At 37.5% G+C, this 25,866-nt stretch overlaps 4 pseudogenes across 2 annotated transcripts; all 4 read left to right on the forward strand.

Annotated features, from left to right (window-relative positions):
• Positions 1–565: 565 nt before the first annotated feature.
• LOC132164379 (scarecrow-like protein 33 pseudogene) lies at positions 566–3,698 on the forward strand (annotated as a pseudogene).
• Positions 3,699–6,894: 3,196 nt separating this feature from the next.
• Positions 6,895–9,787, forward strand: LOC132164776 (scarecrow-like protein 34 pseudogene; annotated as a pseudogene).
• A 3,778-nt stretch (positions 9,788–13,565) lies between these two features.
• LOC132164460 (scarecrow-like protein 34 pseudogene) lies at positions 13,566–16,733 on the forward strand (annotated as a pseudogene). Its single transcript, XR_015913004.1, has 2 exons — positions 13,566–16,363; positions 16,476–16,733. The product of XR_015913004.1 is annotated as a scarecrow-like protein 34 pseudogene (transcript).
• A 3,920-nt stretch (positions 16,734–20,653) lies between these two features.
• LOC132164465 (scarecrow-like protein 34 pseudogene) lies at positions 20,654–23,800 on the forward strand (annotated as a pseudogene). The gene is made up of 2 exons (XR_015912986.1): positions 20,654–23,223; positions 23,738–23,800. The product of XR_015912986.1 is annotated as a scarecrow-like protein 34 pseudogene (transcript).
• The last annotated feature ends 2,066 nt before the right edge of the window (positions 23,801–25,866 follow it).

Below are 25,866 nucleotides of genomic sequence, written 5' to 3' on the forward strand. Positions count from 1 at the left end.
CTACGATCTCCCAAGCAAAAAAAAAAAAAGTGATTTAAAACCAAATTATAGAAAATCTATCATTTGGTAGTGCATTTTTAAACAAAAGAGAGATTTGAAAACATAGAAAAATATTTGTATTCAAATCATAGGAAAGTGGTGCATCTTAAAAAACACATAATTTTAATAGTCAAACTATGATTTTATTAAACCCTTAATTGTATTCTAAAAAATTACATTTTCAAATCACTATATTTAAAATCTCACATTTTAAAATTAGAAATTCAGTCAGCTGTTTGTTAAAGTGAAAAAAAAGAAGTTAAAAGACTTTTTATTAATAAAAAGAAGAAAGGAAAAGTGAGTGGAATGCCAAACAGAACATTGGCTATGTTTGGCATTGGACTGGAAAAAAGAAGTGTGAAACTATAAAAAAATTTAAATGATGTAAAAAAAAAAAAAAAAAAAAGTAAGAACATTTTGTATGAAAAAAAAAAATAGTAATTTTTTTATTTTAAAGCCTGCAAACAATGATAATAAGGGGAGCAGTTGAGTCAGTTGACGAGTCAAAACATTGAAATTGTATCAATGCCTCTCAGGATTGGAGTTTGACTCCTTTCTAAGTCTTCATGCAGAGCGTCTTCGAAACTTCCCGAACGTCCCCAGAATTGTCTCGGTCAGAGCTGAGTGCCGCTCTCTGTAATCTCATCAATTTCTTCGGTTCCATCTTGCTGTTCCAAGTATGAGAATTCTCTGCTATTTCTCAGATAAGCGTGTTTGCTTCTCGCGGAGAAACCGATGGATGTCTGAGGTTCTTCAACTTTAAACCTTTTCTTTTGCCTTTAGCTTGTTCACATCTATCTTATAGATATATCCTAGTCTTTGATTTGGTTTGGGTAGTTCAGTGTTTATTTGTTCTGGGATTCGGCATATTATAAATAGTTATGGATCCTAAGTTTTCTGGGTTGCCTGATTCCATAAACAATGTCTTGGTAGCTGATGACCATACCTTTTCACCCAATTCCAATGAATACCCAGATCTTTTAAACGAGTACACATTCAATTTGCCCTCCCCTGATTTTAGCTTCCTTGAAAGTTCATCGCTTTCACCTGACCTGGGTCACACTGATTTCGCTCCGCCGATAACTGTGGACCCAGCAGCACAGCCATATGCTCCGTCCGCTGGCGATAGCATGAGCACACCGTCTGTGGGTACGAGTCCGGGGGAAGACTTGACCTCGGACGACACTGAGTTCTCGGAAACGGTTCTCAAGTACATAGGCCAGATACTTATGGAAGATAACATAGAGGACAAGCCCTGCCTGTTTTACGACCCTTTGGGTCTAAAAGTCACCGAGAAATCCTTCTATGATGCTCTCGGTCAGAAATACCCTCCTTCCCCCAATATACACCGGGAAGAACCAACTTATATCAATCTCAACTTGGCAAGCCCTGATGATGTTTTTTCTGCAAGCACTGGTGGTGATTATGGTACTAATAGTGGTTCTAGCACTAGCAATAGTACTGATCCACAGTGGGTCAGTGATGTTGGGGAGTACAAGTCGTCTTTTTCGCAAGTTGTTGCTCCTGGTGACTATGTTTTCCAGTCCAATTTGCAGCCCACTAATGAATCTCAGTTTTTAGCCAATCAGTCGAACAGCGTGACTAATATCGGTGATGGCATGGAGCTTTTAGCTCATAACATTTTTACTGATAGTGAATCTGTGTTGCAATTTAGGAGAGGGTTAGAAGAAGCTAGTAAGTTCCTTCCTAGGGGTAATCAGTTGGTGGTTGATTCAGGGACTAGCATGGTATCACCAGAGTTGAAGGGAGAGGATCAAAAGGTGGAACTCAAGGGAGAGAAGGGTGAGAGAGAGAATTTACCAGATGGGTTGAGGGGAAGGAAGAATCATGAGAGAGACGATGTAGCTGTAGAAGAGGGGAGGAGGAATAAGCAGTCTGTGGTTTATGTGGAAGAGAGTGAATTGACAGAAATGTTTGATAAGTTGTTGGTTTCCTCCGAAGCTATTTCTCTGCCACACGATAACAATAACAATGAAACCGTGCAGAATGAAGCAAGCAAGGCCTCACAGCCAAATGCGCAGCCTCAAGGAGTTAGTGGTGGGAAGAGCCGTGCTAAGAAACAGAGCAAAAAGAAGGAAACGGTTGATTTGAGTACTCTTTTGATTCAATGTGCGCAAGCTGTATCAACAGGTGGCATTAGAACTGCAAATGAGTTACTGACGCTGATTAGGCAGCACTCTTCCCCTTATGGTGATGGGTCTCAGAGGTTGGCTCATTTCTTTGCTAATGGCCTCGAGGCACGCTTGGCTGGCACTGGCACTAGAACTCAAATTTGTTATAGTTCCTTAATTTCCAAAAGGATATCAGCTTTTGAAATATTGAAAGCTAACAACGTTCCTCTTTCAACCATCCCTTTCAGGAGGATCTCACTATTCTTTGCTAACAAAATGATTGATAAAGTAGCAAAGAAAGCAACACGTCTTCATATTATAGACTTTGGTGTCGAATATGGTTTCCATTGGCCACTTCTAATCCATATGCTTTCAAAAAGAGTTGGAGGACCTCCCAAGCTACGTATTACAGGGATAGAAATTCCACAACCCGGATTCCGTCCAACTGAAAGTATTGAGGAGACTGGTCGTCGCTTGGCTAAGTATTGTGAGCGGTTTGATGTTCCTTTTGAGTACCATGCTCTAGCATCACAGAACTGGGAGACTATCCAAATTGAGGACCTCAAGATTGATAGGAATGAGGTGCTTGTTGTAAACTGTTGGTACCGGTTTAAGAACGTACTTGATGAGACAGTTGAAGAGACCAGTCCACGGGATGCCGTTTTGAATTTAATCAGGAGGATAAATCCCAATATATTTGTTCATTCTATTATTAATGGATCCTACGGTTCCCCCTTCTTTGTCACACGGTTCCGAGAAGCACTCTACCACTTCTCTGCATTGTATGACATATTTGATGTTACTTTACCCCGAGTCCGTGAGAACCAAGTGAGGTTGATGTTTGAGAGAGAGTTCCTTGGGAGGGAGGCTATGAATGTTTTAGCATGTGAGGGCTTACAAAGGGTTGAGAGGCCCGAGACTTACAAGCAGTGGCAGGTCCGGACTATAAGGGCTGGCTTCAGGCAGCTCCCATTGGACCGAGAGGTGATGACCTTGTTCAAGTCTAAGATGATGAAATGCTACCACAAAGATTTTGTACTTGATGAAGACAACCACTGGATGCTTCAGGGATGGAAGGGCCGAATTGTCTATGCTTCCTCTTGTTGGGTGCCAAATTAGGATATTTGTGGAAACTCATAATTGTGGGCAGGGCTGGCAAGGATACCTTAGGTATTGCACAAACTATTGTTCTTGTTCAATTTTCAATGTTTTTTTCTCTTTTGTACATGCAGGTATACTATAAACGTATCTATGTATGCCATCATCTTGAACTTTCTACAGGCGTTTTTATAAATGGTTTTTGAAGGTGCTGTAATGACCCTAAAACTGTCTACTGACTTGCTTGTTGGGGCTTTTGTAGTAAAATCTGTTTGATATTTAGATGAATTTCCATATTGCTGGATGTAATGGGAGGGATTTGCCCTTCTTCTTTGTATATTTTCCACGAGCTTGAAGTTGTGTGTTTGTTTTATCAGGTGTACTCAAAGTAGGTAAAAGTTCATAATTGCATGATATTGCGTTTCTCTTCTGGCTTGTTGGTCATTTTCTGTGTCATTTTTGAGAACATGGGATCTTTGTTTTGATTTTATGAATTGGATATTGCTAATGCAATTTCAGATATATTAAATGATAGCACTGTAATAGGTTCTTACTTAGTGATCTTAAAAATATATGCTTGGCTAGTGCCTGTGATAAATGGGAGCAACAACTACTTGGTATTCAGAATCCTATTTCTTTGTGGGCTGCACCAGCCTGTTTATTGTTATTGGATGCATGCTGGTGTGTGTGATGCTTGTCCCTCTGGCGCCATTCAAAAATTCTCGCAGCTCTAACATATTCCCCTCCCCAACATGAGGTTTGATTCTTCATTTTTAGTTGTTTAATGTTGGAACTAAATTTTGGTGTATGGTTTGGATTATGGGGGCCAATTACTGAGGGGAATGATTGTGGGAGATTGAAGTTGATTTTTGGCTGTGGGTGTTATCTTGACCAGTTTGGGGAAAATTTTGTGGTGGTTTCAGTTCTTGGAAGAATTTGGGTCTTTTGAATGAAGGATTGTTTGAAATTTGGGAAATGATTTCTGGGTTTTCTTTGTATGATTGACCAAATGAGAGGTGGCGCTTTGTACTTTGTTTAGGTTGCGGTTTCTGTTCAGCCGAATAGGGATGAAATTGGAGTTGATTTTTTCGGGTATGGCCGGATGATGTATACGGTTGGTTTTTGAGTTTTGATTTTCAGTTTTGGGGTTATTGATTTTGATGCTCATCCACCACACAAAGGTGGACAGTTTTCATTGTTTGGACACTACCCACTTTACACGCTTCTCTATCTCTCTCTCTCTCTCTCTCACTCGGGTTTTGATGCAGCGTGTCATAGTGAATCGATCGTAAAGAAAATAAACACAAGACGTATAACTCTTTCCAAAACCAATAATCAATTAAAAATTAGAGGCAAAATGGAAGAAAATTCAACCTATAAGTATTTTTTGTTGTTAAAATGATCGAAAGTACATTATTGTGTGTGACCACTAAGGCCATCTTATTAGCTTTATATAAAGCCTAAATTTAAAACCCTACAAAAATAATTTAAAAAATGAAATAAAAATACTATGTGGCAAACAAAATATAGAAAAACAACTTTCACCTAGTAAATGCTGAAATTACAAAATTATAGCCCTTTAAATAAGCTTTCCAATGCCCCACCAAGCTTGTTTTCATTTGATGTCGGAATGACAAGGTACAATTTTTTTTTTTTTTTTTGTTTTTTTTAAAGTACAATGGGTATGATAAAAACTAGTTTACATCAACTCCTCTGAGCTTCGCATTACAGTAGACGAAGGAAAACTAGAGAAAAAACATTTTGTCGGTGTGTAAACTAAACAACATGAATTTTTCTTTTTTGCTTTTCTAAAACTAACATGACACTTGTCATATTAGTTTATGAGCCTCATTTTATAAATGTTTGTGTGGTTGTAGCATTTCTATTTTTCTTATAAGATGAGTTACACTAATTAAGTTGGTGAACTGGTATGATCATGCACGCTGAATTCTTCAAAGATGGAAGAAAGTTCTAGCCACCTTTGTCTCCACCAATCATGACATCTCCATTTTCCCCTATGATCCAGTCTCAGTCATGGTTTACTTGAAACACAATACCATGATGATTGTAAGTACGATGAACATTGTTCAAAATACCGGCAGCCTTGGATCTTTGTATATGTTGAAATTCCAAATTTTGGGCCTAAAGATAAGGCCCACTTTATTTACCTCATTGAGTATATGCCACTAGTGCTTTGAGCCTTTGAGTGACAACTCTATAAACGATAACTTTGCTTTTGTAGCTTGTTTGTTGGTCTTTTGGAAAGATTCATGAGAAATGGTATAAAAAGAACACACCCACTTTAGCACTAGAGGCCAAACTGGCATTATCATAATGTCATGGTCCTCATGAACCACCCCTTTTCCATCCACTACCATTTTTCGACATTTCTTTTTGTCATTTCTAAGGCATCTTTGTTTATCGAAAGAAACATTAAACATCGGCCTACACACCATATAGATGTGGAGGCATGGAGCTGCCCTTGTTAACACAAAAGGTGATTTTTTTTTTAACAAAAGAAAAGAAAAAGAATTTTGATGTGACGTAAATGTAAATATTCTTCTTTAAGTGTTTTATATTTTAATTTGTTTATTAATATTTTTGTTTTAAAAGAAGGTTTTACCAAATAAGTAACAGTACTTCTTGAAGGGTCTCATGAGTTAAGTCAAATCTTCAAGATTGCAAAGAATGAATTTATTTATTTATTTATAAAGAAATCTACTTTACACACCAAATTATATGATCATTTGATAAACTGGACAAATTATTATTAGTTTTTGGGGTAATTTCAATTTAGACATTTGAATTATCACGCGATTTAACATACACCTCACGAACTTTGAAACCTCTCAATTTAGACTTCTGAACTTTCAATTGCAGTCAATTTGAATTCTTTCGTCATATTTAAAACGTTAAAAGTGAGACAATAACATTTATATCTCTAACTTTTTTATAAAATTTTAAATTTACCTTTAATTTCAAATGTCAGTTTATGGGGGTAAAGTGACAATACATTGTAGTTGATGGAGGCAAAGTAACAATGCGTTGTAGTTGATGGGAAAAACGGTAGGATAGAAAATTTCAAGTTAGCATTTGGGGCGCACGTGACGGGTTGATCGTCTGAGTTAAAGCCTTTGACTGACGAAATGGGGGTTTTGAGCACAAAATAGTAATTTGATAGGGTCGGGCAGTAGAGTTGTCAGTTCATAGAAGCAAAGTGACAATACGTTATAGTTGATAGGGGAAAAGGTAATTAACAAAAAAAAAAAAAAAAAAAAAAAAATTATGAGTTTGAGATTATGTCTAACTTTTTATGGTGATAATTTGCAGAGGTGAAGAGATAAAAATAACAAAAAGATAAAAGAGCTAATACCTAATTGCAACAAGGTTGGCATCTACATTAAAATTCATAAAGCTTTCCCAGTAATCTTGTACCATGAGAGAAGCTGACCATTCACTTTTTACTTATAAGTTGTGTTTCTTTCTTTTCATGGGATACTAAGTCCATGAGCGTAGCCTGTTTTGTTAATGTTTTTTTTTTTTTTTTTTTTCATGGGATACTAAGTCCATGAGGCAGCAAACAATGATTCCTTTGTAAGTTGACTCAGTTGACGAGTCAAAACATTGAAATTGTATCAATGCCTCTCAGGATTGGAGTTTTGACTCCTTTGTAAGTCTTCATGCACAGCGTCTTCGAAACTTCCCGAACGTCCCCAGAATTGTCTCGGTCAGAGCTGAGTGCCGTTCTCTGTAATCTCATCAATTTCTTCGGCTCCATCTTGCTGTTCCGCGTCTGAGAATTCTCTACTATTTCTTAGATAAACGTGTTTGCTTCTCGCGGAGAAACCGATGGATGTCTGAGGTTCTTCAACTTTAAACCTTTTCTTTTGCCTTTAGCTTGTTCACTCTATGTTATAAATATATCCTAGTATTTGATATGGTTTGGGTAGTTCAGTGTTTATTTGTTCTGTGATTCGGCATATTAGTTTGATACTATAAATAGTTATGGATCCTAAGTTTTCTGGGTTGCCTGATTCCATAAACAATGTCTTGGTAGCTGATGACCATGCCTTTTCACCCAATTCCAATCAATACCCAGATCTTTTAAACGAGTACACATTCAATTTGCCCTCCCCTGATTTTAGCTTCCTTGAAAGTTCATCTCTTTCACCTGACCTGGGTCACACTGATTTCGCTCCGCCGATAACTGTGGACCCAGCAGCACAGCCATATGCTCCGTCCGCTGGCGAAAGCATGAGCACACCGTCTGTGGGTACGAATCCGGGGGTAGACTCGTCCTCGGACGACACTGAGTTCTCGGAAACGGTTCTCAAGTACATAGGCCAGATACTTATGGAAGAGAACATAAAGGACAAGCCCAGCTTGTTTTACGACCCTCTGGGTCTCCAAGTCACTGAGAAATCCTTCTATGATGCTCTCGGTCAGAAATACCCTTCTTCCCTCAATTTGCAGCCCAGTAATGGATCACAGTTTTTAGCCAATCAGTCGAACAGCGTGACTAACATCGGTGATGGCATGGAACTTTTGCCTCAGAACATTTTTATTGATAGTGAATCTGTGTTGCAATTTAGGAGAGGGTTAGAGGAAGCTACTAAGTTCCTTCCTAGGGGTAATCAGTTACTTGTTGATTTGGGGACTAGCATGGTATCACCTGACTGGAAGGGAGAAGATCAAAAGGTGGAAATCAAGGGGGAGAAGGGTAGAGAGAATTCACCGGATGGATTGAGGGTAAGGAAGAATCATGAGAGGGAAGATGTAGAGGTAGAAGAAGGGAAGAGTAATAAGAAGTCTGTGGTTTATGTGGAAGAGAGTGAATTGACAGAAATGTTTGATAAGTTGTTTGTTTCCACCGAAGCTATTTCTCTGCCACACGATAACAATAACAATGAAACTGTGCAGAATGAAGCAAGCAAGGCCTCACAGCCAAATGCGCAGCCGCAAGGAGTTAGTGGTGGAAAGAGCCGTGCTAAGAAACAGGACAAAAAGAAGGAAACGGTTGATTTGAGGACTCTTTTAATTCAATGTGCGCAAGCTGTATCAACAGGTGACATTAGAATTGCAAATGAGTTACTGAAGCAGATTAGGCAACACTGTTCCCCTTATGGTGATGGGTCTCAGAGGTTGGCCCATTTCTTTGCTAATGGCCTCGAGGCACGCTTGGCTGGCACTGGCACTGGAACTCAAATTTTTTATAGTTCCTTAATTTTCAAAAGGATCTCAGCTTCTGAAATGTTGAAAGCTTACAACGTTTCTCTTTCAGCCATCCCTTTCAAGAGGATCTCACTATTCTTTGCTAACAAAATGATTAATAAAGTAGCAGAGAAAGCAACACGTCTTCATATTATAGACTTTGGTGTCGAATATGGTTTCCATTGGCCACTTCTGATCCATATGCTTTCAAAAAGAGTTGGAGGACCTCCCAAGCTACGTATTACAGGGATAGAAATTCCACAACCCGGATTCCGTCCGACTGAGAGTATTGAGGAGACTGGTCGTCGCTTGGCTAAGTATTGTGAGCGGTTTGATGTTCCTTTTGAGTACCATGCTCTAGCATCACAAAACTGGGAGACTAGCCAAATTGAGGACCTCAAGATTGATAGGAATGAGGTGCTTGTTGTGAACTGTTGGTACCGGTTTAAGAACGTACTTGATGAGACAATTGAAGAGACCAGTCCACGGGATGCCATTTTGAATTTAATCAGGAGGATAAATCCCAATATATTTGTTCATTCTATTATTAATGGATCCTACGGTTCCCCCTTCTTTGTCACACGGTTCCGAGAAGCACTCCACCACTTCTCTGCATTGTATGACATAATTGATGTTACTTTACCCCATGTCCGTGAGAACCAACAGAGGTTGATGTTTGAGAGAGAGGTCCTTGGGAGGGAGGCTATGAATGTTTTAGCATGTGAGGGCTTACAAAGGGTTGAGAGGCCTGAGACTTACAAGCAGTGGCAGGTCCGGACTATAAGGGCTGGCTTCAGGCAGCTCCCATTGGACCGAGAGGTGATGACCTTGTTCAAGTCTAAGATGATGAAATGCTACCACAAAGATTTTGTACTTGATGAAGACAACCACTGGATGCTTCAGGGATGGAAGGGCCGAATTGTCTATGCTTCCTCTTGTTGGGTGCCAAATTAGGATATTTGTGGAAACTCATAATTGTGGGCAGGGCTGGCAAGGATACCTTAGGTATTGCACAAACTATTGTTCTTGTTCAATTTTCAATGTTTTTTTCTCTTTTGTACATGCAGGTATACTATAAACGTATCTATGTATGCCATCATCTTGAACTTTCTACAGGCGTTTTTATAAATGGTTTTTGAAGGCGCTGTAATGACCCTAAAACTGTCTACTGACTTGCTTGTTAGGACTTTTGTGGTAAAATTTGTTTGATATTTAGATGAATTTCCACATTACTGGATGTAATGGGAGGGATTTGCCCTTCTTCTTTGTATATTTTTCCATGAGCTTGAAGTTGTGTGTTTGTTTTATCAGGTGTACTCAAAATAGGTAAAAGTTCATAATTGCATTATATTGCGGTTCTGTTCTGGTTTGTTGGTCATTTTTCTGTGTCATTTTTGAGAACATGGGATCTTTGTTTTGATTTTATGAATTGGATATTGCTAATGCAATTTCAGATATATTAAATGATAGCACTGTAATAGATTCTTACTTGGTTATCTTAAAAATATATGCTTGGCTAGTGCCTGTGATGCATGGGAGCAATAACTACTTGGTATTCAGAATCCTATTTCTTTGTGGGCTGCACCAGCCTGTTTATTGTTATTGGATGCATGCTGGTGTGTGTGATGCTTGTCCCTCTGACGCCTTTCAAAAATTCTCGCAGCTCTAACATATTCCCCTCCCCAACATGAGTTTTGATTCTTCATTTTTAGTTGCTTAATGTTGGAACTAAATTTTGGTGTATGGTTTGGATTATGGGGGGCAATTACCGAGGGGAATGATTGTGGGAGATTAAAGTTGATTTTTGGCTGTGGGTGTTATCATGACCAGTTTGGGAAAAATTTTGTGGTGGTTTGAGTTCTTGGAAGAATTTGGGTCTTTTGAATGAAGGATTGTCTGAAATTGGGGAAATGATTTCTGGGTTTTCTTTGTATGATTGACCAAATGAGAGGTGGCTTTGTACTTTGTTTAGGTTGCGGTTGCTGTTCAGCCGAATGGGGATGAAATTGGAGTTGATTGTTTCGGGTATGGCTGGATGATGTATAGGGTCGGTTTTTGAGTTTTGATTTTCAGTTTTGGGGTTATTGATTTTGATGCTCATCCACCACACAAAGGTGGACGGTTTTCATTGTTTGAACACTACCCACTTCACACGCTTCTCTATCTCTCTCTTTCTCTCTCACTCGGGTTTTGATGCAGCGTGTCATAGTAAATTGATCGTAAAGAAAATAAACACAAAACATATAACTCTTTCCAAAACCAATAATCAATTAAAGATCAGAGGCAAAATGGAAGAAAATTCAACCTATAAATATTTTTTATTGTTAAAATGATCGAAAGTACATTATTGTGTGAGACAGCTATGGCCATTTTATTAGCTTTATATAAAGCCTAAATTTAAAACCCTACAAAAATAATTTAAAAAATGAAATAAAAATACTGTGGCAAACAAAATATAGAAAAACAACTTTCACCTAGTAAATGTTGAAATTACAAAATTATAGCCATTTAAAGAAGCTTTCCAATGCCCCACCAAAATTGTTTCCATATGATGTCGGAATGACAAGGTACAATTTTTTTTTTTTTTTGTTTAAAGTACAATGGGTATGATAAAAACTGGTTTACATCTCGCATTACAGTAGACGAAGAAAAACTAGAGAAAAAATCTTTTGTCAGTGTGTAAACAAAACAACGTGAATTTTTCTTTTTTGCTTTCTGAAAGCTAACATGACACTTGTCGCATCATTTTATAAGCCTCATTTTATAAATGTGTGGTGGTAGCATTCCTCTTTTTCTTATAACATGAGTTACACTAATTAAGTTGGTGAATTGGTATGACCATGCACGCCGAATTAATTCTTCAAAGATGGAAGAAAGTTCTAGACACCTTTGTCTCCACCATGATGCAGTCTCAGTCATGGTTTACTTGAAACACAATACCATGATGATTGTAACCGGCAGCCTTGGATCTTTGTAAATGTTGAAATTCCAAATTTTGGGCATAAAGATAAGGCCCACTTTATTTACCTCATTGAGCATATGCCACTAGTGCTTTGAGCCTTTGAGTGACAACTCTATAAACGACAACTTTGCTTTTGTAGCTTGTTTGTTGATCTTTTGGGAAGATTCATGAGAAATGGTACAAAAAGAACACACCCACTTTAGCACTAGAGGCCAAACGGGCATTATCATAATGTGATGGTCCTCAAGAACCACCCCTTTTCCATCCACTACGATTTTTTAACATTTCTTTTTGTCATGTCGAAGAACATCTTTGGTTATTGAAAGAAACATTAAACATCGGCCATTGCACACCATATAGAAGTGGAGGCATGGAGCTGCCCTTGTTAGCACAAAAGGTGATTTTTTTTTTTTTTTTTTTTAAAAAAAAGGAATTTTGATGTGACGTAAATGTTCCTTTTTAAGTGTTTTATATTTTAATTTATTTGTTAATATTTTTCTTTTAAAAAAAAGTGTTGCCAAATAAGTAAGAGTACTTCTTGAAAGGGTCTCATGAGTTAAGTCAAATCCTCAAGATTGCAAAGAATGGATTTATTTATAATGAAATCTACTTTACACACCAAATTATATGATCATTTGATAAACTGGGCAAATTATTATTAGTTTTTGGGATAATTTCACTTTAAATTCCTCAACTATCACGCGATTTGACATACACTCCACGAACTTTGAAACCTCTCAATTTAGACTGCTGAACTTTCAATTGCAGTCAATTTGAATCCTTCCGTCATATTTTAAATGTTAAAAGTGAGATAATAACGTTTATATCTCTGACTTTTTTATAAAATTTTAAATTTATCCTTAATTTTAAATGTCAGTTTATGGGGTCAAAGTGACAATACATTATAGTTTATAGGGAGCAAAGTGATAATGCGTTGTAGTTGATGGGGGAAAAGGTGGGATAAAAAATTTCTAATTGGCATGTGGGGCGCACGCGATGGGTTGATCGTCTGAGTTAACACCTTTGACTGACAGAATTGGGGTTTTGGGCACAAAATAGTAATTTGATAGGTTCGGGCAGTAGGGTTGTCAGTTCATAGGAGTAAAGTGACAATGCGTTGTAGTTGATAAGGGGAAAATGTAATTACCAAAAAATAAAAAATAATGAGTTGGAGATTATGTCTAACTATTTATGGTGATAATCTGCATAGATGAAGAGATAAAAATAATAAAAAGATAAAAGAGCTCATACCTAATTGGAACAAGGTTGGCGTCTGCATTAAAATTCATAAAGCTTTTCCAGTAGTCTTGTACCACCAGAGAAACCGACGATTCACTTTTTAATTATAAGTTGTGATTCTTTCTTTTCATGGGATACTAAGTCCATGAGTGTAGCTTGTTTTGTTAATGTTTTTTTTTTTTTTTTTTGAGAAATGCTACTCATTCTCAAGAGGCATTCTTTTTGTTTTTATTTGTTTTTGGTCTTTTTAATTATTTTGAGTTGTAGGTTAATATTTTTGTTTTGAAAAAAAAAAAAAAAAAAGGAAAAATGCTAGAATGTATTTGGCACTACGATCTCACAATAAAAAAAGAAGAAGTGATTTTAAACCAAATTATAGAAAATCTATCATTTGGTAGTGCATTTTTTAAAAAAGTGAGATTTGAAAACATAGAAAAATATTTGTTTTTAAAATCATAGGTAAAAAACATATAATTTTAATAGTCAAACTATGATTTTATTAAAACCCTTAATTCCATTTTAAAAAATTACATTTCCAAATCATTATATTTAAAATTACACATTTTAAAATTAGAAATTCAATCAGCTGTTTGTTAATGTGAAAAAAAAAATAAAAGAAAGGAAAAGTGAGTGGAATGCCAAACAGAACATTTGCTATGTTTGGCATTGGACTTGATAAATGAAGTGACCTGAAATTATAGGTAAATTTAATTGATGTGAGAAAGAAAAAAAAACAAAAAAACAAAAAAAACAAAAAAATTGTATAAAAAAATTTTTAAAAAAATATTTTGTAAGTGATTTTTTAATTGAATAGTATTCCTCTTGAGCTTCAAGGCAGCAAACAATGATTCCAAGGTTAGCAGTTGAGTGACGAGTCAAAACATTGAAAATGTATCAATGCCTCTCAGGATTGGAGTTTGACTCCTTTGTAAGTCTTCATCCACACAACGTCTTCGAAACTTCCCGAGCGTCCCCAGAATTGTCTCGGTCAGAGCTGAGTGCCGCTCTCTGTAATCTCACAATTTTTTCGGTTCCATCTTGCTGTTCCGCGTCTGAGAATTCTCTGCTAATTCTCAGATAAACGTGTTTGCTTCTCGCGGAGAAACCGATGGATGTCTGAGGTTCTTCAACTTTAAACCTTTTCTTTTGCCTTTAGCTTGTTCACATCTATCTTATAGATATATCCTAGTCTTTGATATGGTTTGGGTAGTTCAGTGTTTATTTGTTCTGGGATTCGGCATATTATAAATAGTTATGGATCCTAAGTTTTCTGGGTTGCCTGATTCCATAAACAATGTCTTGGTAGCTGATGACCATGCCTTTTCACCCAATTCCAATCAATACCCAGATCTTTTAAACGAGTACACATTCAATTTGCCCTCCCCTGATTTTAGCTTCCTTGAAACTTCTTTTCCTTCACCTGACCTGGGTCACACTGATTTCGCTCCGCCGATAACTGTTGACCCCGCAGCACAGCCATATGCTCCGCCCCCTGGCGATAGCATGAGCATACCGTCTGTGGGTACGAGTCCGGGGGTAGACTCGACCTCGGACGACACTGAGTTCTCGGAAACGGTTCTCAAGTACATAGGGCAGATACTTGCGGAAGATAACATAGACGACAAGCCCTGCCTGTTTTACGACCCTTTGGGTCTAAAAGTCACCGAGAAATCCTTTTATGATGCTCTCGGTCAGAAATACCCTCCTTCCCCCAATCTACACCAGGAAGAACCAACTTATATCAATCTCAACTGGGGAAGCCCTGATGATGTTTTTTCTGCAAGCACTGGTGGTGATTATGGTACTAATAGTAGTTCTAGCACTAACAATAGTACTGATCCACAGTGGGTCAGTGATGTTGGGGAGTACAAGTCGTCTTTTTCGCAAGTTGTTCCTGGTGACCATGTTTTCCAGTCCAATTTGCAGCCCACTAATGGATCACAGTTTTTAGCCAATCAGTCAAACAGCATGACTAACATCGGTGATGGCATGGAGCTTTTGGCTCATAACATTTTTACTGATAGTGAATCTGTGTTGCAATTTAGGAAAGGGTTAGAAGAAGCTAGTAAGTTCCTTCCTAGGGGTAAGCAGTTGGTGGTTGATTCGGGGACTAGCATGGTATCACCAGAGTTGAAGGGAGAGGATCAAAAGGTGGAACTGAAGGGACAGAAGGGTGAGAGAGAGAATTTACCAGATGGGTTGAGGGGAAGGAAGAATCATGAGAGAGAAGATGTAGATGTAGAAGAAGGGAGGAGGAATAAGCAGTCTGCGGTTTATGTGGAAGACAGTGAATTAACAGAAATGTTTGATAAGGTGTTGCTTTCCACGGAAGCACTTTCTCTGCTATGTGGTAACAATGACAATGAATCCATGCAGAATGAAGCAAGCAAGGCCTCACAGCCAAATGCGCAGCCACAAGGAGTTAGTGGTGGGAAGAGCCGTGCTAAGAAACAGGGCAAAAAGAGGGAAATGGTAGATTTGAGGACTCTTTTGATTCAATGTGCGCAAGCTGTCTCAACAGGTGACATTAGAACTGCAAATGAGTTACTGAAACAGATTAGGCAGCACTCTTCCCCTTATGGTGATGGGTCTCATAGGTTGGCCCATTTCTTTGCTAATGGCCTTGAGGCACGCATGGTTGGCACTGGCACTGGAACTCAAATTTTTTATAGTTCCGTAATTTCCAAAAGGATCCCAGTTTCTGAAATATTGAAAGCTTACAAAGTTTATCTTTCAGTCTCCCCTTTCAAGAGGACCTCACTATTCTTTGCTACCAAAATGATTCATAAAGTAGCAGAGAAAGCTACAAGTCTTCATATTATAGACTTTGGTATCGAATATGGTTTCCATTGGCCACTTCTGATCCATAAGCTCTCAAAAAAAGCTGGAGGACCTCCCAAGCTACGTATTACAGGGATAGAGCTTCCCCAACCTGGATTCCGTCCAACAGAGAGTATTGAGGAGACCGGTCGTCGCCTGGCTAGGTATTGTGAGCGGTTTAATGTTCCATTTGAGTACCATGCTCTAGCATCACAGAACTGGGAGACTATCCAAATTGAGGAGCTCAAGATTGATAGGAATGAGATGATTGCTGTGAACTGTATGTACCGGTTTAAGAACCTACTTGATGAGACAGTTGAAGAGACTAATCCACGGGATGCGGTTTTGAATTTAATCAGGAGTATAAATCCTGATATTTTTGTCCATTCTATTGTTAATGGAGGCTACAATGCCCCGTTCTTCGTCACACGGTTCCGAGAAGCACTCTACCACTTCTCTACATTGTATGACATACTTGATGTTACTTTACCCCGTGAGAACCAACAGAGGTTGATGTTTGAGAGAGAGATCCATGGGAGGGAGGCTATGAATGTTGTAGCATGTGAGGGCTTAGAGAGGGTTGAGAGGCCCGAGATTTACAAGCAGTGGCAGGTCCGGACTATAAGGGCTGGTTTCAGGCAGCTCCCATTGGACCAAGAGGTGATGACCTTGTTCAGGTCTAAGATGAAGGAATGGTACCACAAGGATTTTGTACTTGATGAAGACAACCACTGGATGCTTCAGGGATGGAAGGGCCGTATTGTCTATGCTTGCAGTTGTTGGGTGCCAAATTAGGATACTTTAACCGGATGTTTGTGGAAACTCATGAGTGTGGGCGGCAGGGCTGGCAAGGATACCTGAGGTACTGTTGAAACTGTTATTCTTGTTCAAATTTGAATGTTTTTCTCTCTTTTGTTGGTGCAGGTATATTATAAACATATCTATGTATGCTTATCTTCTTGAACTTTCTACAGGTTTTTATAAATGGTGGTAGAACTATGGATAGGATAAAATACTTGGAACATACTGCAAACCCTTTTGAAGATGCTGTAATCACCCTAATACTGTCTACTGACTGGTTTGTTGGGACTTTTGTAACAAAGATTAATTTCCACATTACTAGATGCAATAGGAGGGATTTGTCCTTCTTTGTATATTTTTCCACGAGCTTGAAGTTTTGTGTTTGTTTTATATGATGTACTAAAAGTAAGTAAAAGATCATAATTTCATGATATTGCGGTTCTCTTCTGGTTTGTTGGCCATTTCATTGTGTCATTTTTGTGAGCATTGTATGTTTGTTTTCATTTTATGAACCGGATATTGCTAATGCAATTTCAGATATATTAAATGATAGCACTATAACAGATTCTTGGTGATCTTAAAAATATATGTGTGTCTAGCGCCTGTGATGCAGGGCAGCAACAACTACTTGGTATTCAGAATCCTATTTCTTTGTGGGCTGCACCAGCCTGTTTATTGTTATGGGATGTATGCTGTTGTGGTGCTTGTTCTGCAGGCGCCATTCTAAAATTCTGGCAGCTATAACATTTTTCCCTCTCCAACGTAAGTTTTGAATCTTCATTTTTTGTTGTTTAATGTTTGGACTAAATTTTGGTGTATGGTTTTGGATTATGGGGGGCGATTACTGAGGGGAATGATTGTGGGAGATCGAAGTTGATTTTTGGTTGTGGGTTTATCTTGATAGATTTGTGGAAAATTTTGTGGTGGTTTTGTTTCTTGGAAGAATTTGGTTCTTTTGAATGAAGGATTGTCTGAAATTGGGGGAGGATGATTTCTGGGTTTTCTTTGTATTATTGACCAAATGAGAGGTGGCTTTGTACTTTGTTTGGGTTGGGGTTGCTGTTCAGCCAAATGGGGATGAATTTGGAGTTGATTTTTCGGGTATGGCCGGATGATGTATAGGGTTGGTTTTTGAGTTTATTGATTTTGATGCTCATCTGCATTTTCTTAGCTCCATTCTCTAATACTATGCGATCAAAAAAGGAGAGGGAGAATGGATTTTAAATTCTCTGGGGCTACTTTTTTGAAGTTGGAATATGCAGCGGAGCCCAATGCTGCCATTGAAGCCCCACCCGATTTTGAACCCAGCACGACGCTACCCCCTTCACACCCTTCTCTATCTCTCTCTCACTCAGCTGATGCAGCGTGTCGTAGTGGATCTTAAAGAAAATAAGAAAATAAATACAAGACCTATAACTCTTTTGGTTTTATAACTCTTTTCAAAACCAATAATCAATTAAAAATTTGAGCAAAATGGAAGAAAATTGAACCTATAAGTATTTTTTATTATTAAAATGATCGAAAATACATTATTGTGGGACCGCTAAGGCCATCGTATTAGGCTTATATAAAGCCCAAATTTGAAACCCTACAAAAACAATTTAAAAAATGAAATAAAAATACTATGTGGCAAACAAAATATAGAAAAACAACTTTCATCCAGTAAATGTTGAAATTACAAAATTATAGCCATTTAAAGAAGCTTTCCAATGCCCCATCAAGATTGTTTCCATATGATGTCGGAATGACAAGGTACAATTTTTTATTTTTTATTTTTTAAAGTACAATGGGTATGATAAAAACTGGTTTACATCTCGCATTACAGTAGACGAAGAAAAACTAGAGAAAAAACCTTTTCTCAGTGTGTAAACAAAACAACGTGAATTTTTCTTTTTTGCTTTCTTAAAGCTAACATGACGCTTGTCGCATCATTTTATAAGCCTCATTTTATAAATGTTTGTGTGGTGGTAGCATTCCTCTTTTTCTTATAACATGAGTTACACTAATTAAATTTGTGAATTGGTATGACCATGCACGCCGAATTAATTCTTCAAAGATGGAAGAAAGTTCTAGACACCTTTGTCTCCACCAATCATGATATCACCATTTTCCCCTATGATGCAGTCTCAGTCATGGTTTACTTGAAACACAATACCATGATGATTGTAACCGGCAGCCTTGGATCTTTGTAAATGTTGAAATTCCAAATTTTGGGCATAAAGATAAGGCCCACTTTATTTACCTCATTGAGCATATGCCACTAGTGCTTTGAGCCTTTGAGTGACAACTCTATAAACGACAACTTTGCTTTTGTAGCTTGTTTGTTGATCTTTTGGGAAGATTCATGAGAAATGGTATAAAAAGAACACAGCCACTTTAGCACTAGAGGCCAAACTGGCATTATCATAATGTGATGGTCCTCAAGAACCACCCCTTTTCCATCCACTACCATTTTTTAACATTTCTTTTTGTCATTTCTAAGAACATCTTTGGTTATTGAAAGAAACATTAAACATCGGCCATTGCACACCATATAGAAGTGGAGGCATGGAGCTGCCCTTGTTAACACAAAAGGTGATTGTTTTTTTCTTTTTTTTTTTTTTTTTTTAAAAAAAAGGAATTTTGATGTGACGTAAATGTTCCTTTTTAAGCGTTTTATATTTTAATTTATTTGTTAATATTTTTGTTTTAAAAAAACGTGTTGCCAAATAAGTAAGAGTACTTCTTGAAAGGGTCTCATGAGTTAAGTCAAATCCTCAAGATTGCAAAGAATGGATTTATTTATAATGAAATCTACTTTACACACCAAATTATATGATCATTTGATAAACTGGACGAATTATTATTAGTTTTTGGGGTAATTTCACTTTAAACCCTTCAACTATTACGCGATTTGACATACGCTCTACAAACTTTAAAACCTCTCAATTTAGACCGCTGAACTTTCAATTGCAGTCAATTTGAATCCCTCCGTCATATTTTAAACGTTAAAAGTGAGATAATAACGTTTATATCTCTGACTTTTTTTATAAAATTTCAAATTTATCCTTAATTTTAAATGTCAGTTTATGGGGTCAAAGTAACAATACATTATAGTTTATGGGGAGCAAAGTGACAATGCGCTGTAATTGATGGGGAAAAATGTGGGATAAAAAATTTCTCGATGGCATGTGGGGCGCACGTGACGGATTGATCGTCTGAGTTAACGTCTTTGACTGACAGAATTGGGGTTTTGGGCACAAAATAGTAATTTGATAAGGTCGGGCAGTAGGGTTGTCAGTTCATAGGAGCAAAGTGACAATGCGTTGTAGTTGATAGGGGGAAAAGGTAATTACCAAAAAATAAAAAATAATGATTTGGAGATTATGTCCAACTATTTATGGTGATAATTTGCAGAGATGAAGAGATAAAAATAATAAAAAGATAAAAGAGCTCATACCTAATTGCGACAAGGTTGGCATCTGCATTAAAATTCATAAAGCTTTTCTAGTAGTCTTGTACCATCAGAGAAACCGACGATTCACTTTTTAATTATAAGTTGTGATTCTTTTTTTTCATGGGATACTAAGTCCATGAGTGTAGCTTGTTTTGTTAATGTTTTTTTTTTTTTTTTTTGAGAAATGCTACTCATTCTCAAGAGGCATTCTTTTTGTTTTTATTTGTTTTTGGTCTTTTTAATTATTTTGAGTTGTAGATTAATATTTTTGTTTTTTAAAAAAAAAAAAAGAAGGAAAAATGCTAGACTGTATTTGGCACTACGATCTCACAATCAAAAAAATAAAAAAGAAGTGATTTTAAACCAAATTATAGAAAATCTATCATTTGGTAGTGCATTTTTTAAAAAAGTGAGATTTGAAAACATACAAAAATACGTGTTTTCAAATCATAGATAAAAAACACATAATTTTAATAGTCAAACTATGATTTTAAAAAACCCTTCAGTCCATTTAAAAAAATTACATTTTCAAACCACTATATTTAAAATAACACATTTTAAAATTAGAAATTCAATCAGCTGTTTGATAATGTGAAAAAAAGAAGTTAAGACTTTTTATTAACAAAAAGAAGAAAGGAAAAATGAGTGGAATGCCAAACAGAACATAGACTATGTTTGGCATTGGACTTGAGAAATGAAATGATTTAAAATTGTTACAAATTTAATTGATGTGAGAAAAAAAAAAAAATTATATTAAAAAATGATATATATATATATATATATATATATATACTGATTTTTTCATTTAAATAGAATTTTTCTTGAGCCGCACGTCAGCAAATAATGATTCCAACGTGAGCAGTTGAGTCTGTTGACGAGTCAAAACATTGAAATTGTATCAATGCCTCTCAGGATTGGAGTTTGACTCCTTTGTAAGTCTTCATGCCCAGCGTCTTCGAAACTTCCCGAGCGTCCCCAGAATTGTCTCGGTCAGAGCAGAGTGCCGCTCTCTGTAATCTCATCAATTTCTTCGGCTCCATCTCGCTGTTCCGTGTCTGAGAATTCTCTGCTATTTCTCAGATAAACGTGTTTGCTTCTCGCGGAGAAACCGATGGATATCTGAGGTTCTTCAACTTTAAACCTTTTCTTTTGCCTATAGCTTGTTCACATCTATGTTATAGATATATCCTAGTCTTTGATATGGTTTGGGTAGTTCAGTGTTTATTTGTTCTGGAATTCGGCATATTAGTTTGATACTATAAATAGTTATGGATCCTAAGTTTTCTGGGTTGCCTGATTCCATAAACAATGTCTTGGTAGCTGATGACCATGCCTTTTCACCCAATTCCAATCAATACCCAGATCTTTTAAACGAGTACACATTCAATTTGCCCTCCCCTGATTTTAGCTTCCTTGAAAGTTCATGTTCATCGCTTCCACCTGACATGGGCTACACTGATTTCGCACCGCGGATAACTGTGGCCCCAGCAGCAGAGCCATATGCTACGTCCGCTGGCTATGACATGAGCACACCGTCTGTGGGTACGAGTCCGGGGGTAGACTTGTCCTCGGACGACACTGAGTTCTCGGAAACGGTTCTCAAGTACATAGGCCAGATACTTATGGAAGAGAACATAGAGGACAAGCCCAGCCTGTTTTACGACCCTTTGGGTCTCCAAGTCACTGAGAAATCCTTCTATGATGCTCTCGGTCAGAAATACCCTTCTTCCCTCAATTTGCAGCCCAGCAATGGATCACAGTTTTTAGCCAATCAGTCGAACAGCGTGACTAACATCGGTGATGGCATGGAGCTTTTGGCTCAGAACATTTTTATTGATAATGAATCTGTGTTGCAATTTAGGAGAGGGTTAGAGGAAGCTACTAAGTTCCTTCCTAGGGGTAATCAGTTGGTTGTTGGTTTGGGGACTAGCATGGTATCACCCGACTGGAAGGGAGAAGATCAAAAGGTGGAAATCAAGGGGGAGAAGGGTAGAGAGAATTCACCAGATGGGTTGAGCGTAAGGAAGAATCATGAGAGGGAAGATGTAGAGGTAGAAGAAGGGAAGAGTAATAAGAAGTCTGCGGTTTATGTGGAAGAGAGTGAATTGACAGAAATGTTTGAGAAGTTGTTCGTTTCCACCGAAGCTATTTTTCTGCCACACGATAACAATAACAATGAAACTGTGCAGAATGAAGCAAGCAAGGCCTCACAGCCAAATGCGCAGCCGCAAGGAGTTAGTGGTGGGAAGAGCCATGCTAAGAAACAGGACAAAAAGAAGGAAACGGTTGATTTGAGTACTCTTTTGATTCAATGTGCGCAAGCTGTATCAACATGTGACATTAGAACTGCAAATGAGTTACTGAAGCAGATTAGACAGCACTGTTCTCCTTATGGTGATGGGTCTCAGAGGTTGGCCCATTTCTTTGCTAATGGCCTCGAGGCACGCTTGGCTGGCACTGGCACTGGAACTCAAATTTTTTATAGTTCCTTAATTTCCAAAAGGATCTCAGCTTTTGAAATGTTGAAAGCTTACAATGTTTCTCTTTCAGCCATCCCTTTCAAGAGGATCTCACTATTCTTTGCTAACAAAATGATTAATAAAGTAGCAGAGAAAGCAACACGTCTTCATATTATAGACTTTGGTGTCGAATATGGTTTCCATTGGCCACTTCTGATCCATATGCTTTCAAAAAGAGTTGGAGGACCTCCCAAACTACGTATTACAGGGATAGAAATTCCACAACCCGGATTCCGTCCGACTGAGAGTATTGAGGAGACTGGTCGTCGCTTGGCTAAGTATTGTGAGCGGTTTGATGTTCCTTTTGAGTACCATGCTCTAGCATCACTGAACTGGGAGACTATCCAAATTGAGGACCTCAAGATTGATAGGAATGAGGTGCTTGTTGTGAACTGTTGGTACCGGTTTAAAAACGTACTTGATGAGACAGTTGAAGAGACCAGTCCACGAGATGCCGTTTTGAATTTAATCAGGAGGATAAATCCCAATATATTTGTTCATTCTATTATTAATGGATCCTACGGTTCCCCCTTCTTTGTCACACGGTTCCGAGAAGCACTCTACCACTTCTCTGCATTGTATGACATATTTGATGTTACTTTACCCTGTGTCCGTGAGAACCAAGAGAGGTTGATGTTTGAGAGAGAGGTCCTTGGGAGGGAGGCTATGAATGTTTTAGCATGTGAGGGCTTACAAAGGGTTGAGAGGCCCGAGACTTACAAGCAGTGGCAGGTCCGGACTATAAGGGCTGGCTTCAGGCAGCTCCCATTGGACCGAGAGGTGATGACCTTGTTCAAGTCTAAGATGATGAAATGCTACCACAAAGATTTTGTACTTGATGAAGACAACCACTGGATGCTTCAGGGATGGAAGGGCCGAATTGTCTATGCTTCCTCTTGTTGGGTGCCAAATTAGGATATTTGTGGAAACTCATAATTGTGGGCAGGGCCGGCAAGGATACCTTAGGTATTGCACAAACTATTGTTCTTGTTCAATTTCCAATGTTTTTTTTCTCTTTTGTACATGCAGGTATACTATAAACGTATCTATGTATGCCATCATCTTGAACTTTCTACAGGCGTTTTTATAAATGGTTTTTGAAGGCGCTGTAATGACCCTAAAACTGTCTACTGACTTGCTTGTTGGGACTTTTGTGGTAAAATCTGTTTGATATTTAGATGAATTTCCACATTACTGGATGTAATGGGAGGGATTTGCCCTTCTTCTTTGTATATTTTTCCATGAGCTTGAAGTTGTGTTTGTTTTATCAGGTGTACTCAAAGTAGGTAAAAGTTCATAATTGCATGATATTGCGGTTCTGTTCTGGTTTGTTGGTCATTTTTCTGTGTCATTTTTGAGAACATGGGATCTTTGTTTTGATTTTATGAATTGGATATTGCTAATGCAATTTCAGATATATTAAATGATAGCACTGTAATAGATTCTTACTTAGTGATCTTAAAAATATATGCTTGGCTAGTGCCTGTGATGCATGGGAGCAACAACTACTTGGTATTCAGAATCCTATTTCTTTGTGGGCTGCACCAGCCTGTTTATTGTTATTGGATGCATGCCGGTGTGTGTGATGCTTGTCCCTCTGGCGCCATTCAAAAATTCTTGCAGCTCTAACATATTCCCCTCCCCAACATGAGTTTTGATTCTTCATTTTTAGTTGTTTAATGTTGGAACTAAATTTTGGTGTATGGTTTGGATTATGGGGGCCAATTACCGAGGGGAATGATTGTTGGAGATTAAAGTTGATTTTTGGCTGTAGGTGTTATCTTGACCAGTTTGGGGAAAATTTTGTGGTGGTTTGAGTTCTTGGAAGAATTTGGGTCTTTTGAATGAAGGATTGTCTGAAATTGGGGAAATGATTTCTGGGTTTTCTTTGTATGATTGACCAAGAGGTGGCTTTGTACTTTGTTTAGGTTGCGGTTGTTGTTCAGCCGAATGGGGATGAAATTGGAGTTGATTGTTTCGGGTATGGCTGGATGATGTATAGGGTCGGTTTTTGTGTTTTGATTTTCAGTTTTGGGGTTATTGATTTTGATGCTCATCCACCACACAAAGGTGGACGGTTTTCATTGTTTGGACACTACCCACTTCAAACGCTTCTCTATCTCTCTCTTTCTCTCTCACTCGGGTTTTGATGCAGCATGTCATAGTAAATCGATCGTAAAGAAAATAAACACAAGACATATAACTCTTTCCAAAACCAATAATCAATTAAAGATTAGAGGCAAAATGGAAGAAAATTCAACCTATAAATATTTTTTATTGTTAAAATGATCGAAAGTACATTATTGTGTGTGACTGCTAAGGCCATTTTATTAGCTTTATATAAAGCCTAAATTTAAAACCCTACAAAAATAATTTAAAAAATGAAATAAAAATACTATGTGGCAAACAAAATATAGAAAAACAACTTTCACCTAGTAAATGTTGAAATTACAAAATTATAGCCATTTAAAGAAGCTTTCCAATGCCCCACCAAGATTGTTTCCATATGATGTCGGCATGACAAGGTACAATTTTTTTTTTTTTTTAAAGTACAATGGGTATGATAAAAACTGGTTTACATCTCGCATTACAGTAGACGAAGAAAAACTAGAGAAAAAATCTTTTGTCAGTGTAACGTGAATTTTTCTTTTTTGCTTTCTTAAAGCTAACATGACACTTGTCGCATCATTTTATAAGCCTCATTTTATAAATGTGTGGTGGTAGCATTCCTCTTTTTCTTATAACATGAGTTACACTAATTAAGTTGGTGAATTGGTATGACCATGCACGCCGAATTAATTCTTCAAAGATGGAAGAAAGTTCTAGACACCTTTGTCTCCACCAATCATGATATCACCATTTTCCCCTATGATGCAGGCTCAGTCATGGTTTACTTGAAACACAATACCATGATGATTGTAACCGGCAGCCTTGGATCTTTGTAAATGTTGAAATTCCAAATTTTGGGCATAAAGATAAGGCCCACTTTATTTACCTCATTGAGCATGCCACTAGTGCTTTGAGCCTTTGAGTGACAACTCTATAAACGACAACTTTGCTTTTGTAGCTTGTTTGTTGATCTTTTGGGAAGATTCATGAGAAATGGTATAAAAAGAACACACCCACTTTAGCACTAGAGGCCAAACGGGCATTATCATAATGTGATGGTCCTCAAGAACCACCCCTTTTCCATCCACTACCAGTTTTTAACATTTCTTTTTGTCATTTCTAAGAACATCTTTGGTTATTGAAAGAAACATTAAACATCGGCCATCGCACACCATATAGAAGTGGAGGCATGGAGCTGCCCTTGTTAACACAAAAGGTGATTTATTTTTTTCTTTTTCTTTTTTTTTTTAAAAAAAAGGAATTTTGATGTGACGTAAATGTTCCTTTTTAAGTGTTTTATATTTTAATTTATTTGTTAATATTTTTCTTTTAAAAAAAAGTGTTGCCAAATAAGTAAGAGTACTTCTTGAAAGGGTCTCATGAGTTAAGTCAAATCCTCAAGATTGCAAAGAATGGATTTATTTATAATGAAATCTACTTTACACACCAAATTATATGATCATTTGATAAACTAGGCAAATTATTATTAGTTTTTTTGGG

This window comes from Corylus avellana, chromosome 8, assembly GCF_965113065.1.
Source record: "Corylus avellana chromosome 8, dhCorAvel1.hap1.2, whole genome shotgun sequence".
Lineage (NCBI taxonomy): Eukaryota > Viridiplantae > Streptophyta > Magnoliopsida > Fagales > Betulaceae > Corylus > Corylus avellana.